This window comes from Silene latifolia, chromosome Y, assembly GCF_048544455.1.
Source record: "Silene latifolia isolate original U9 population chromosome Y, ASM4854445v1, whole genome shotgun sequence".
NCBI classification, from domain to species: Eukaryota; Viridiplantae; Streptophyta; class Magnoliopsida; order Caryophyllales; family Caryophyllaceae; genus Silene; species Silene latifolia.
Window position 1 is genome coordinate 55,247,278 of NC_133538.1, and position 12,962 is coordinate 55,260,239.

A 12,962-nucleotide genomic window follows, 5' to 3' on the forward strand; every position below is an offset into this window, starting at 1 on the left:
TAAAATGTAAGGTGATACGTGCATATTGTATAGTCTTTTTAGCCTCTTTTAGCACGTATTTATACGCATTTTTGTACTGTTTATATAGTATTATGCCCCGAATTGGCTACTTTGGTTCGTTTTGTCCATGTTGTAGAAATGAAGGCGAAAGTAGTGGAATCGTACCACTTTTCGTCCTTTTTGCATGCATTTAGAGGAGACGGGATTTTCCAGAGTGAGATACTGCATTGGAATGCGTGAAGGCACCGTTCTACGCTGGTCGGTGGATCGATGTGATTGGGCTGATTTGAAGGAAGAAGACTCGATCGAGTAGTTTTACCACTCGATCGAGTGGTTTTTATGGCCTCAATTGATCGATCGAGTAATTATTTACTCGATCCAGAAGTGCTGAAAAGAGAGTTACTCGATCGAGTAACTATTCTACTCGATCGAGTAGATTATCTTGAGTTTTGCTCGATCGAGTGGATTTATTCTACTCGATCGAGTGATTTATCTTGGCGTGGGCTTTAATTAGCCTGTGAGTGTGTTTTAGTTATGGGACTTAGTTTGTTTTCTATTTAAACTTGCGTTAACTAGGTCATTCATTATCTTTTTATCCATCATTCTAGTTTTGACAGTAAACACATTACGTTGCTTTTCCTTCTCTACTGTAACTTTATTTCTCGGATTATTTCGCTCGGAATTGATTGTTCTTTACGCCGGATTCGCACGATTGTAATCTCTTCCTACTTTATTAATAATAATCTTAATTTCTTTGCTTTGATTACTTGTTTTACTCTGTTTATTCCTTTGCCCTAATTTACTTTTATGCAATTTAATTATCGTTTAAATATGCTGAATGCTGGTTATTTATCTGCTGTTAGTTTTGATAGTTTAATTAGCAATATGAGTAACTAAATCTAATTCATGTTGGGATTAGGGGATCTATGGTAGAAATATGACGATGTAGTAAATAGTTTAGACGAGTTAATTGTGGAGACTCTGTCACCATTGCAATTTAACTGTATTTTTACCGACTTAGTTGAGTGCACGCTTCTGAGTCATCCCTTTAATCTGGCTAAAATTAATCTTGGATCGAAAGATTGGACTAAATAGGCCTGCTATGAAGAGTAGACTACCCTGACGAGGACGGAAGTTAAGTTAGTGGTATTTTAGGATAGAAAGTGGACCGGAAGGACCTTTCCATATCCGTCTCGCATTAATTTGTCTAAGTTGTTTACCGTTGAGTCACTGGACTACCGTAGTGAACCAAAATCCTGACATGACCTTTCTCTATTTGATAGTTTAAATCTATTTTCCTACCTTTACTTCTCTTTCCTTTAAACCTTCTAGTTTAGAAAACCAAATTAAAGAACCCCCCATTTATGACCAAATAGATGGAATTTTACAGATATCTTGCCTCCCTGAGGAGATAGACTTGACTTCCCTAGCTATATAGTTAGTTTAGTTAGTTTATTTTTGATAGGTATACGACAGACATATCAAATTTTGGCGTCGTTGTCGGGGAAGCAATTGCCCTATCTGTCTTTGTTTCATTTATTTTATCCATCTCAGGGAATTTTTATTCCTTGAGGCAGTTCTTATTTATTTTCTTTCAGTGTTGTTTATGCCCGGTCGAGACGGTTTGAGTTAGTTTCACCTGATTCAGATCCAGAGAGACTATTCAGGCATAGAGACCGTCTGTAGAGAAAATCACGAAAGGAAGACTTGAGTACTTTCGAGCCAGAGCTACATCATTCTCTTTTCGCAGAAGACCAGTCTTTAGTGGAAGACATTCCTAATTTTGCCGATCAACAAGTAAAGATACCGAAACTTTCCAGTCACTCGGTGCCTAAAGCATCCTCAATTCCAAAGGGTTTCAATCTCCAGACTGAGGATGGGAATACATTCGACATCCGTCCTTCCTATATAAATCTGGTGGAAAGAAATCTCTATAGAGGTGTGTCAGGTGAAGACCCGAGGAAACACATGGAGGTCTTTACAGACTACTGTTCTACCACCCCCGCCACAAAGGGGGTAACACAAGACATGATTAAGGAGGTTTTGTTTCCTTTCTCTTTGACCGACTCAGCCAGGGAGTGGCTGACTGATTTGGACCGCACAGCTGTAGGAGTTACACATTGGGAGTCTCTTGCTCTTGCCTTTCACAAGAGATATTTTCCCCCACAGCGCACCAATCAGCTAAGGGCCAAGATTACCAGTTTCAAGCAGGCTCCCGATGAGACTTTATATGAGGCATGGTCCCGATTCAAGAAATTGGTGAGGTCTATTCCTCACCATCGTTTTGATCCATGGTTTATATCTAACCAGTTCTACAATGGGCTGTATGATGACCACAAAGCCATACTTGATGCGTCATCTAATGGGAGATTCCAGGAAAATACCGACGATGATAAGGGATGGGCCCTTATTGAAGAGATAGCTTACAGTGCTGAGTATGGAAACCCGAGGATGGTATTAGAACAGTTCATGCAGTCGATAAGCAAGTTGTGGCTCAGCTGGAAGCCATGAATGGTAGATTCGAAAAGTTGGAGTTACATTCTGTTGGGGAGCCTCAGACGGTCCATATGCTTACTAGAGGGGAGACCGTCACATGTGAGAGGTGTGGGAGCAATAATGGTCACACTGTTGTTGGCTGTCTTATGGAGAAGGAACAAGTCCTTGCCTTTCAACAATATAGGCAAGGAGGGGTTCCTATTACAACAACCAAGTGGCAGTCCATCCCAATTTGAGGTGGACTAGTCAAAATGTGCTCAATCCTACCCCTCCTCCGCACCAGCAGCAGCCGTATGTTCCTCCACATAATAATCAACAAGGCTTTCAGAAGCCTCCTTCCTTCCCTCCTCCCAATCACGGAGCATCATCTTCTGGAGGGGTGAGTGAGATTGGTGAGCTAAAGACTATGCTGCAATCTTTTACAAAGCAGTGGCAGTTGAGTGATCAACAGAAAGATGCATCCATCAACGCACTTGAAACTCAAGTTGCCCAATTAGCCGCGAACCAATCTGCAAGGAAACCGGGTCATTTACCATCACAAACTGATAAAAATCTACATGAGATGGTAAATTTAATTAATTTGAGAAGCGGTCGTTCATATGAGGGATCGGAAGTGTTGAAATCAGACCCGAGGAAGGAAATGATGGCTGATGAACAGTATTCTGTCAAAGGAAATGAGCTGACGGCTAAGAAGGTACTCGATCGACTAGTTTCTGGAGGTCGATCGTGTAGATTTGATGAAGAAAGTACTCGATCGAGTAGAAATTCCACTCGATCGAGTGAACAGGAAAAGCCAACTGCTCGATCAAGTGAATTTTCTACTCGATCGAGTGATGCTGTTGAAGAAACTACTCGATCGAATGGGAATTTTGGTCGACCGAGTAGTATGGATAATGGACAGCTTGATCGAGAACCTGCTAGTGCTCGATTGAGTGAGAAATCACCTGAAAGACCTCGATCGAGAGGAAAGAAGCGTCCAAAGGATACATAGCTTGATCCGGCTGACACGTTGGAAGAAATAAATAATGGACTCGAGATACCCATCACGGTTCCTTTCCCGAGGCATCTGCAGAATACTAAAGCTAATCAACAATTCGGCAAATTTGCCGAAATCCTGAGAAGCTTGCAGGTCATTGTACCATTCGCCGAACTGCTGACACAGGTACCCTTTTACCTTAAATTTATGAAAGAAATTTTATCGCGTAAGAGGCACATTAGTGATAATGAGACGGTAGCCTTGACTGAGGTAGGGACGGCCCTACTTCAGAATAAGTTACCTCCCAAATAGTCAGACCCGGGTAGTTTTTCGATTCCGTGTCATATCGGTACCCATTTGATTGATAACGCATTATGCGATCTAGGCGCTAGCGTGAGTGTCTTACCGTTGTCCCTGGCTAAGAGACTTGGTTTGACAAAGTTTAATTGCACCAATATGACTGTTCAGATGGTCGACCGTAGCATATCACGGCCACTAGGTGTAATAGAAGACGTACCTGTTAAGATTGGGAGGTTCTTTATTCCCGTTGACTTCGTTGTACTTGACATCCCCGAAGATGCACATACCCCTATTATTTTAGGGAGACCATTTTTATCTACTGCCCGTGCAGTAATAGACGTGAGGGTCAAGACATTGACTTTTCAAGTTGGGGACGAGGAGCTGATATTCCATCAGTCTAAGTTCCAGAGGGCTCCCATGCATGCTCAGCCTTGCAATGCCCTCGCTTCTATTGACCCTATTATTGACACTCGAAATGAAAATTTGGAACATTTTGCTGCTATTGTTACCCCTCTGCCTCAGATTGAGAGCAAAAAGGAAGAAAGTTCGTCTGTTTTCCTTGCTGCAGATACAGATGAAAACAATGAAGGAGCTATCAAAGGGCATTGTGCAATTAATGTCAGTCAAGTTGGGAGCGACAGTGTCACAGCCGGTGAGAAAGGACCAAGGGTGAGAAAAGTTCGAGCATATGTGGATGTGAACTATTCTCCTCCGAATGATTCAAGTTCAAGCTCATGGAAGCTGAAGAGGACAATCAATGTTGCTGAGGTGACGTCCTCCAGTCAGGAGCCCTCCGAGGGGCCACTGAATTGCTTTGGGAAGTGAGCGGGGAAATGCCCCGTGTACCATCTTGTATAAACAATTTGTGAATTTCTGTTGAATTTCTTTTATTGCTTTTAATTAGGACAATTAGAATTTAGACAATTTTTAGCGTAGATAGAGACTATAGATTGTTACTTTGCGTATTTGGTATTTTGGGATATTTTTGCAAGTGTTTCTATGCAGGTTTGGGGAATTTTACGCAAATATAAAGGAAGAATGACGAATTCAGGAGCTTACACGAGAAATAGAACTTGATCGAGTACTTTTTGTACTCGATCGAGTGGATTCTGTTCGATCGAGTAATCCCGTACCAGTCGATCGAGTAAAGCAGAAAAGGGGAGTTCTTGATCGAGTAAATTTCTACTCGATCGAGTAGATGGATCCACAAAGTCCTCGATCGAGTAGTTCTAAACCACTCGATCGAGTGAAATCGCAAGAGGCGCAGGGAGTTTTTCCGTAACTTCCTTAATTTTGTTTCTTATTTCATTTTCTCCCCAATTTTTCGACCTCCTTTCTAATTGCGATCAAAGAACACCCCAAATCCCTAATTTTTCTTGCCCATTTGCCAAATCCGTAACCTACATCTTGCTCTTTGCTAATTAATCATTCAAAGCCCTTTGTTTTCCCCTTGATTTGTGCTGTTTTACACGGTTTATTAGTGGGATTAGGGTTTGCGGTTTTTCGATCAAAAAAATTGCCATTTTTGCTTGTTGTTTGAAATTAATTGCAATTTGTAGGTTCCTTCTCATCAATTAAGTATCTCCTACACCTCTTTGCATTTTAATTTCACTAATTTCGCATTTTTATGAGGTGACTTAGGTTAGGGTTTCGAAATTCCTTATTTAGTCGAGTTTTTCGACTTTAGCTATCATTGCTTGCCCTTATCTGTCTTGCTTGATGATTATTCCCGTCTCCTCACTGTTTGTTGCATGATTAATTCGAATTTTGCACGAAATTTGTGTAAAGGGATCTTTATAGTCGAAATTTTCGACTGAAACCTGGTTTTCGAATGTCACCTGGTTTCGCTGTTGTCTTTTGCTCAATTTATCCACATTGTTGCGTAAATTGTTGCTGCTGTAATTTGCTATCATCACCTATCGCTGTTTACATGCTATAAATCGAAATTTTGAGGAAATATTGGGAATTATCGGGCTGTAGTCGAATTTTTCGACTATTTGGGGATTGTCATGCCGTTACCATGCTGGTTTTCATGCAGTTTAGCCACTATTTTCTTATCAATTCCCCTGCCCTATTTATTCAGGATGGACTCTAGCTCAATGCCTTCGTCGAGCTCTTCTGCCAGTCCGTCTTTGTCTCTGTCTGAGATGGTAGTCCCTGCTGTTTTACCGTCTCCGCACCAGCCAGCGCTCCCGTGTTCTTAGTTTCAGCCCGGCTTGTCTTTTACGCTAACCTAGCACCGATCAAGCTAGCTCGTTTTGCCGCCACTTCGATTCTGACCACCACCACTGCTAGCACTGCTGCTAGTCTTTCTTAGTTAATGGTGGTCACAGCAGCCACAGCCTCTACTCCAGCCACGGTGAGCACACCTGTGGCAGACTCACCTGCAGTTGCAGCTGCCTTTAGAGCGGCCCTAATCCCTCGCACCGTCACTGGACGGGCTTCTACTTCGGGTTCTAGAGGTCGTGGACGTTCCCGTTCTACACCACCTCCCAACACTTCCACTTCAGCTGCTCCTTCTAGCACGGTCACTGTTCGAGAGGATAACTCCCTCGACTCTGACCCAGACTATCCGCAGATAATTTTTATTAACGGTCTACATCGTAAGAGGTTTTATAACCTCCGAGGCTGTGATTTTTTACCTACCCGGTTTTTAGATAAACCGGCACTTGAGAGACTCGGCATCTATGAGTCAGTTTGTGAGCTTCTACAGGGCACGGGGATGGCCGGACTCATTACTATGAGTGGCTGTACCTTTCTGGAGCTGAGTCTTGAGTTCCTGAGCTCCTTCACCTTCTCCTCCGGGGCACACGATGTTGCCCCCACTAGTACTTCCGTGTCTTTCCAGTTGTTCAACCGGACTTTTTCGATGACTTTGGAAGAGTTTGGTAGGAGACTTGGCCTCTCCTCTACGGGCGACGCTACAGCCCCTAGGAGGGTTATTGTTCAGCTTTGGCGGACTTTGGCCCAGACCACCTTTCCCGAGCGAAAGCTCGCACATGTCCACCTTCCCCCTGCCCGTTACTTTCTTAGACTGATGGGGAGCACCATTTTTGGCCGAAAGGAGCCAAACAACATCAACAATAATGAGCTCTCCATCTTAGGCGGTTACCTGAACATCGACTGCGAGGGTCCTTTCACCCTCAACATCGCTTATCTGACCGCCCAGCTCCTCCAGGCCCAGGGGCTGAAGCTTGCGGGATCCATTGCCTGCGGTGGAATAGCCACCATTCTTGCTCGTTCCTTCTACCCCTTCTGGCCTCGTGACTTACCGTACCTCCGGGGAGATAGGTACTTGAGCCTGGATGCCATGCACTCTCAGCATTGGCTGACCACCGACTACCAGACATGGAAGATAGACGGTTCCTTGTCTGTGGACCTACCTTGTGACACTCTCCCCCGTCTAGCCCCTTTGCCTACTGTCGCTAGGGGTGCCCGACTTCCACCACTGTCTGCCTACCACCTTCCACTCTGACCACCTCCCACTTTACCCGCCGCCAAGAAGCGGCGTAGACTTGAGACTGGAGAGGGGTCCACACCTTCTAGGATTGTCCAGCCTTCCACGGCTACTCCCATCCCGACCCCTACTCGCACTCCTACTCCTACACCCACCAACTAGACACAAGCACAGCCGGTCCTACCGGCTACTTTCGTACCACCTCCACCCTTTGTGGCGTTCGCGGTCATGGACCAATGGCGCCGTGACGGTTTGTTGCGTGAGATTGCAGAGAGACAGGCTCGTATAGAGAGGGACTTAGCTCTTACCTTACACCTTCTGTACGAGTACCACTTGAGGCGACACCGTCCGATCCCAGAGGGTTGGCCACACTCTTCCTTTTACCGGTACCCAACTAAGGGGTACCCGGAGTCTGCTGAAGAGGAGGACGAGGACCCTGAGGTGGCAGTGGAGAGAGCTCGAGCTGAGTAGAGGAGGAGGAGGATCCGTAGTTCACGGTGGAGGACATCTGTGACGAGGAGGCTGATGAGTAGCTACTGGTCTACTCACTTCCCCAGTTTTCTGGCTGGTTTGGGGAAGTCCGTGTTTTGTATGTACATCTTACTCTTTTTTTTTTGTCTCCTCTTTATTTTATTGTTTTTATTATTTATTGGTTGTATATTCCCGTTCCCCTGTATATATCTGTTGGTGTATGCTGGAGGACAACGAGGGCGTTGTCCGTTTTGGTTTGGGGAGGGTATTGCATCCTTTTGAGTCTGCATTTGCATTTGTTTTGCATTCACGTTTATTTATTTCAGCTTGCATTGTTTATTTATTTCATTAAAAAATTCAAAAATAAAAAAAAAATAGAAAATTTCAAAAATTCAAAAATATTCATGTTTAATTTTGCATATAGGTTGAGTCGGAATGGTAGATTTCCGTGATGAAACCGCACTATAACTTGTCATTTTCGCTTGAGCCATGCACTTCTGTTGATAGTTATTAGCTTTGTCATACGCATAGTCTACGAGTTTCTATTCAAATATAGCTGACTGTTTAGACTTGACCTGATAAATTAGCAAACAACTCCATAATTTCTGAGTTTTAGAGCCCATAACTGGTGACATTCATGACCAGTTAATTAGGAATTGAGAGTAGTACTCCTTGCATAGCATGTTCATCATTTTTGCACTTTTATGACATTCAATTTCTTGTCAAATGCACACATTCGGGTTTGTGGTTGGTGTCACATGCAGGGAGGTGCTTGCAAATTTTCCCCCTTTCCTTATAATTTTCACCCATTTAGCCCCACATAAGCCAAAACTTGCCTTTTTTACCCATTAGCTACATCCCAAACCGAGCCTGTCTAGTCAAGCTAGTTTAGTATGTCTTTTGTGGTATGATTTTTCCGTCTGCAGTTTGGCTCGTATTTATTTGTATGGAGTTGGTGTAAATAGAGGAGGGAGAAATTGAAAAAGGGGAAAAAAGAATTGAAAAAGAAAAAAGTGTGGAAAACGTGAAGAAGAAAAAAAAGAAAAAAAAAGGTTTGATTTGTTTGATTTGATTCGTTTAGACGGTGTTTAAAAAAGGAAAGTTTGTGACCGTCTAACTCCTCCATTCTTATTCCATACTTTTGAGGAGATTGTGTTTGAGTTTAGTGAGTTGTGTGCCAAATGAAGGGCACTTGTATTCTATTTTTTAGTCAGTTGAGATTCGGACGGTCTTATATGGTCCTGTTTAGGAACTAGCTTGACGCTTTTACCTCCACATTACCATAACTTGTTTTGCCTTTTCTCACTTGAACCTCGCTATTCCCATATTATTTGTAAGCCCTCGGCTGCGACGGACATTATTGGTTGGAGTGTGTGTGTAGATACCCGTATCCGTCGATATTAGAATTTATAGAGAACCCGACAAACACCCGATGATGATAGGACACATGTATTCATTAGTTGTCATTGTCATTATTTGGATCTTATTTTACGGCGTAGAATGGGCGTAGTCGATGAAGTATTTTATTAATTTAAATGATATTTAAATTAATGTTTTTTAAAGTGAATTCATTTTATTGTTTTAATTTGAATTTATTTTCTTAAATTTATTTTATTGAAAATAAAATAGATATTTGATTTGAAAAATCATTCTTATGTTATTTAATTTGAAAAATCAATTTATATCGTTTATAAACCGTATTTGAAGAACTCGATTTTTACGACGGCTTTATACGCGATCTTGAGCTCGTTTTAAACTTGATTTGGGCACGATTTTCGAAGCAAACTCGAACCAACTCCTGACCCATAATCCAACCCATCACTCACCCTCATAACCAGGCCCTAACCCCACGCAAACCCGTGTCCGTACCTCCTTATTTTCGACCCCCAAACAGCCCACACAACCAGTCCATACCCTTTCCCGTGTTCAGCATTACCAAGCCCCAAACCCGCTCCAAACGCCACTTAAACCCGTGTCCATTAACCCTAATCCATACCCTATTATCCTACCCATATTACCCTAGCTTAACCACCAAGAAACACCCCTCCTAAACCCTACACGAGCTCACGAAAGCTGCTGGACAGCAGCAGCGAAACAGAGCAGCCCGACTGCTTGTTGTTCTCTTTTACCCTACTTTAACTCCCTATAAATACCTCCCCTCTGCCATACTTTCATTCCTATAAGTTTTCCATACATACTACCGTCACTAACCAGCACTAATCTTCACAACAAACCCTAATTGCCTCTCAAAACTCTCGACAAAACCGAGACAACCAAACTGAGAAACAGTTGGTGTCTCTCTCGAAATATCATTCGTTTCCCCTTCAAATCTCCATTAAAATTTGCGTTTCTTGTTCATAATTAACCATATAACATCCATCTACATCTTAGACAAATATTCACGAGCCAAATTGACCTTGAGAGTACACGAATCCCCTCGAAAAACAGAGTGTCATACACTCTGTTTTTGTGGCTTTTCCTGTCTGTCCAGTTCTGTTTGTGCTCGTTTTTCGTACCCAATAACTCAGAACGAGCGTGGTTTGTTATAAGATCTTTGTTCTCCTCTCTTTATAGTTTTCAAAACATCTTTTAAATCTAATTTTCAGCGAGAAACGAGTGAGAAATTGCAGTCTGAAAGTTGCTGTCCAGATTTACCCAAAAACGTGTTGTTGCTTTGTTCCTTCGTCGACGACGGCCTCTCGAGATAAAATCTACGATCGATTATGACACAAGACGGTGTCAACAATACATGTAGGTTGAGGGTGCATCAAATCCTCCTCTTTTCTCTTTTATTTCGTTCTTTTATGTTTGTTTTTTTATAGTTTGTATTGTATATTGTTTATCGTTATGCATCGTTTGATATCGTTAACTATGAAACTAGTTTAGTCTGAGTACGAGTTAAAGTACCACCATGAACACCAGCGTTGACTTGAGTTGGGAAAGAAATCCGCCAAATTGGTCGGTCGTATCCCTTTCTCATTTACATATCCTCGTGTTCAAGGTAAGGCATTAATAAAACGAATTTTAACTTTGTTCCTCGCTTTTGACCCCTCCCTTGTTTCGCTCAATTCGGCCTGCCCTAGGACCCTTTGCATGTTAGTTCGACCTCTGATTGTTAACCTATGACTCAATTAGACGACATTAGATTGATTTAATAACCTAATTAGACATGTTAGGGTGCTTCGACACAAGCATTAAAATCGGTTAACAATTCTATAACCTAATTGAATACATCTCTCTTTTCACATGATTTCTCGCTAGTATAAGAGTGCGTGATTAGCACCTTCCTATTAACACTCGACGAGTTAATTTAACTAGCGAACTTGACCTAATTCGACCCTTTAGGCCGTGCAGAGCACTCGGTTTAGGCGAAGCCTTCTGACCTCTTTTATCATCGATTTCTAATGTATATCCAGTATCGCTTTGCAAAGCTATCTAACCTAATGAATCTAACCCAAGGATTAGGGTAGGCTAGGATATGTAGGTCGTGTTTGGCCGTGTATTTTGTAGTCCATTTCTTGTTCATTTTATCTTTATCTTGTTGTTTTGTAGCTTGTAATTTATAGTTTGTTCATCGAGTTGTAACTTTCAAGTTTGTTTTACTTTTATCGAGTCAAAACCTCTTCAAAAACCTTAGTCTCATTTGGTTAGATGGTTGTGCTCCAATTCATGTAAGAGCGTAGTAAATCGCATGTTGTTTAAAGCGACATGGCCCGATTTATGCTAATGCATGCTTTGGTGTGTGACCTAATGTCTAATTCGATGAGATTAAGCGAAAGCACGCATTACGAGGAGTGACCCAAGGCCATGAGTTATGTAAACCGTGGGCCACCCCTTGTGCACGTTTTCCTAGGCCGAATTGGCCATGTAGGGTGTCGTGTATGGTTTTGTGTATAGTATTGTATTTTAGATCGAGTTGTATCTTTAATTTCTTGTTGTGTCGGCATGAAATGCCTGGGTTGTAATAGGGTAGATCCCAACGGCTCCCCCATTCCCCTTAAGCCTTGTTTGCTTTGTTTTGTATGTTGTTAGATCAATCAACCCACATGCTAAATTACAACTTTGACAAAGTTAGTTTAGTTGCATCTAAATCGACATAGAAACCTCACATGTTAGGGTTTTAAAACGATGTTTGCATACCACATATCGTAGTAGCTACGACCTTGTTTGAAATCCGATACTTGACTTAGTAGAGGCCGTTATTGACGGGCGGGGTTAGGTGTCCTTATGGGCTTCCTAACACGTACCCTCACCCCTTACTCATGATCTATGGTTTGCAGATCCGTCTCAATACCATTGGATTACGAGAGTCATTCAAATCGAGTGATATAAGGTACAAGTCTTTATCTTTAATCACTCGTAGTCAATTGGCTTTATGCTTTTCGATGAAAGGTGTAAAGTTGACTTGAACGGTTCCAAGTTCCCATAAAACGTGGTGGCAATTCTAATTTGTCTTAATTCGATTCGAAGGAACCTCGAGTCGATAATGCCCCATGTGGATCCCTCGGGCGTTGTCCACAGTTTGGCTACTCCGCTGGGGAAAAGAGGACTAGTTACACTTTGTTTCTAGGGTCTTTTCCTCCGAGGTGAAACTTGAAAAGAAAGTATTGGAAAGTAAAACATTACTCGTAGTGCTACGATTCATGCATAAACCCTTAAGGACTTTTCCCGGGCCGTCCCAGCGCTTCATTGTGACGTGTGGGGGGCGACGTCCCACTATGCCAGGTGGTTGCACATTGCTTGCTTCCGCTCCGCCTCTTCGTGGTTCTTGAGGGTGAGTGTGCTCTTCTAGGTACTCTACCTAAAGGCCCTTGTCCTATTAGACCTGAAAGGATGGAGGGTATAGACCTTCTTATAGAAGACTTGCCGAGACTTAGAAATGTCTAGGATTATACATCCTTATAACATGAGAATGACAATGTGCCTTGTGCCATGTGAATTTCTTGAGTCTTTTCAAATTTTCCATATCAATTTCAAAGCCGAACTTTTGAACAACTCACTTTCAAAATAGCATGGTTTTAAAAACCCAGAATGCTGCCCAAATTGGTCTAGACTTTTTTTGGCCCAAAATGAGCTTTTATAGCTGGCATGCTGCCCATTTCAAATCTCATTTTCAAATCAATTCTTCGTTTTTCAAAATCAATCTAAAAATGTTTCTCGAACCTTGACCGAGCATTAAGTGCATCGAGTCGTGTCCGTGTTGGGCTAGGCGTGTTTTGTCCCAAGTGTCTAGAACACGACCTTGTTGGGTCACCAAGCTCA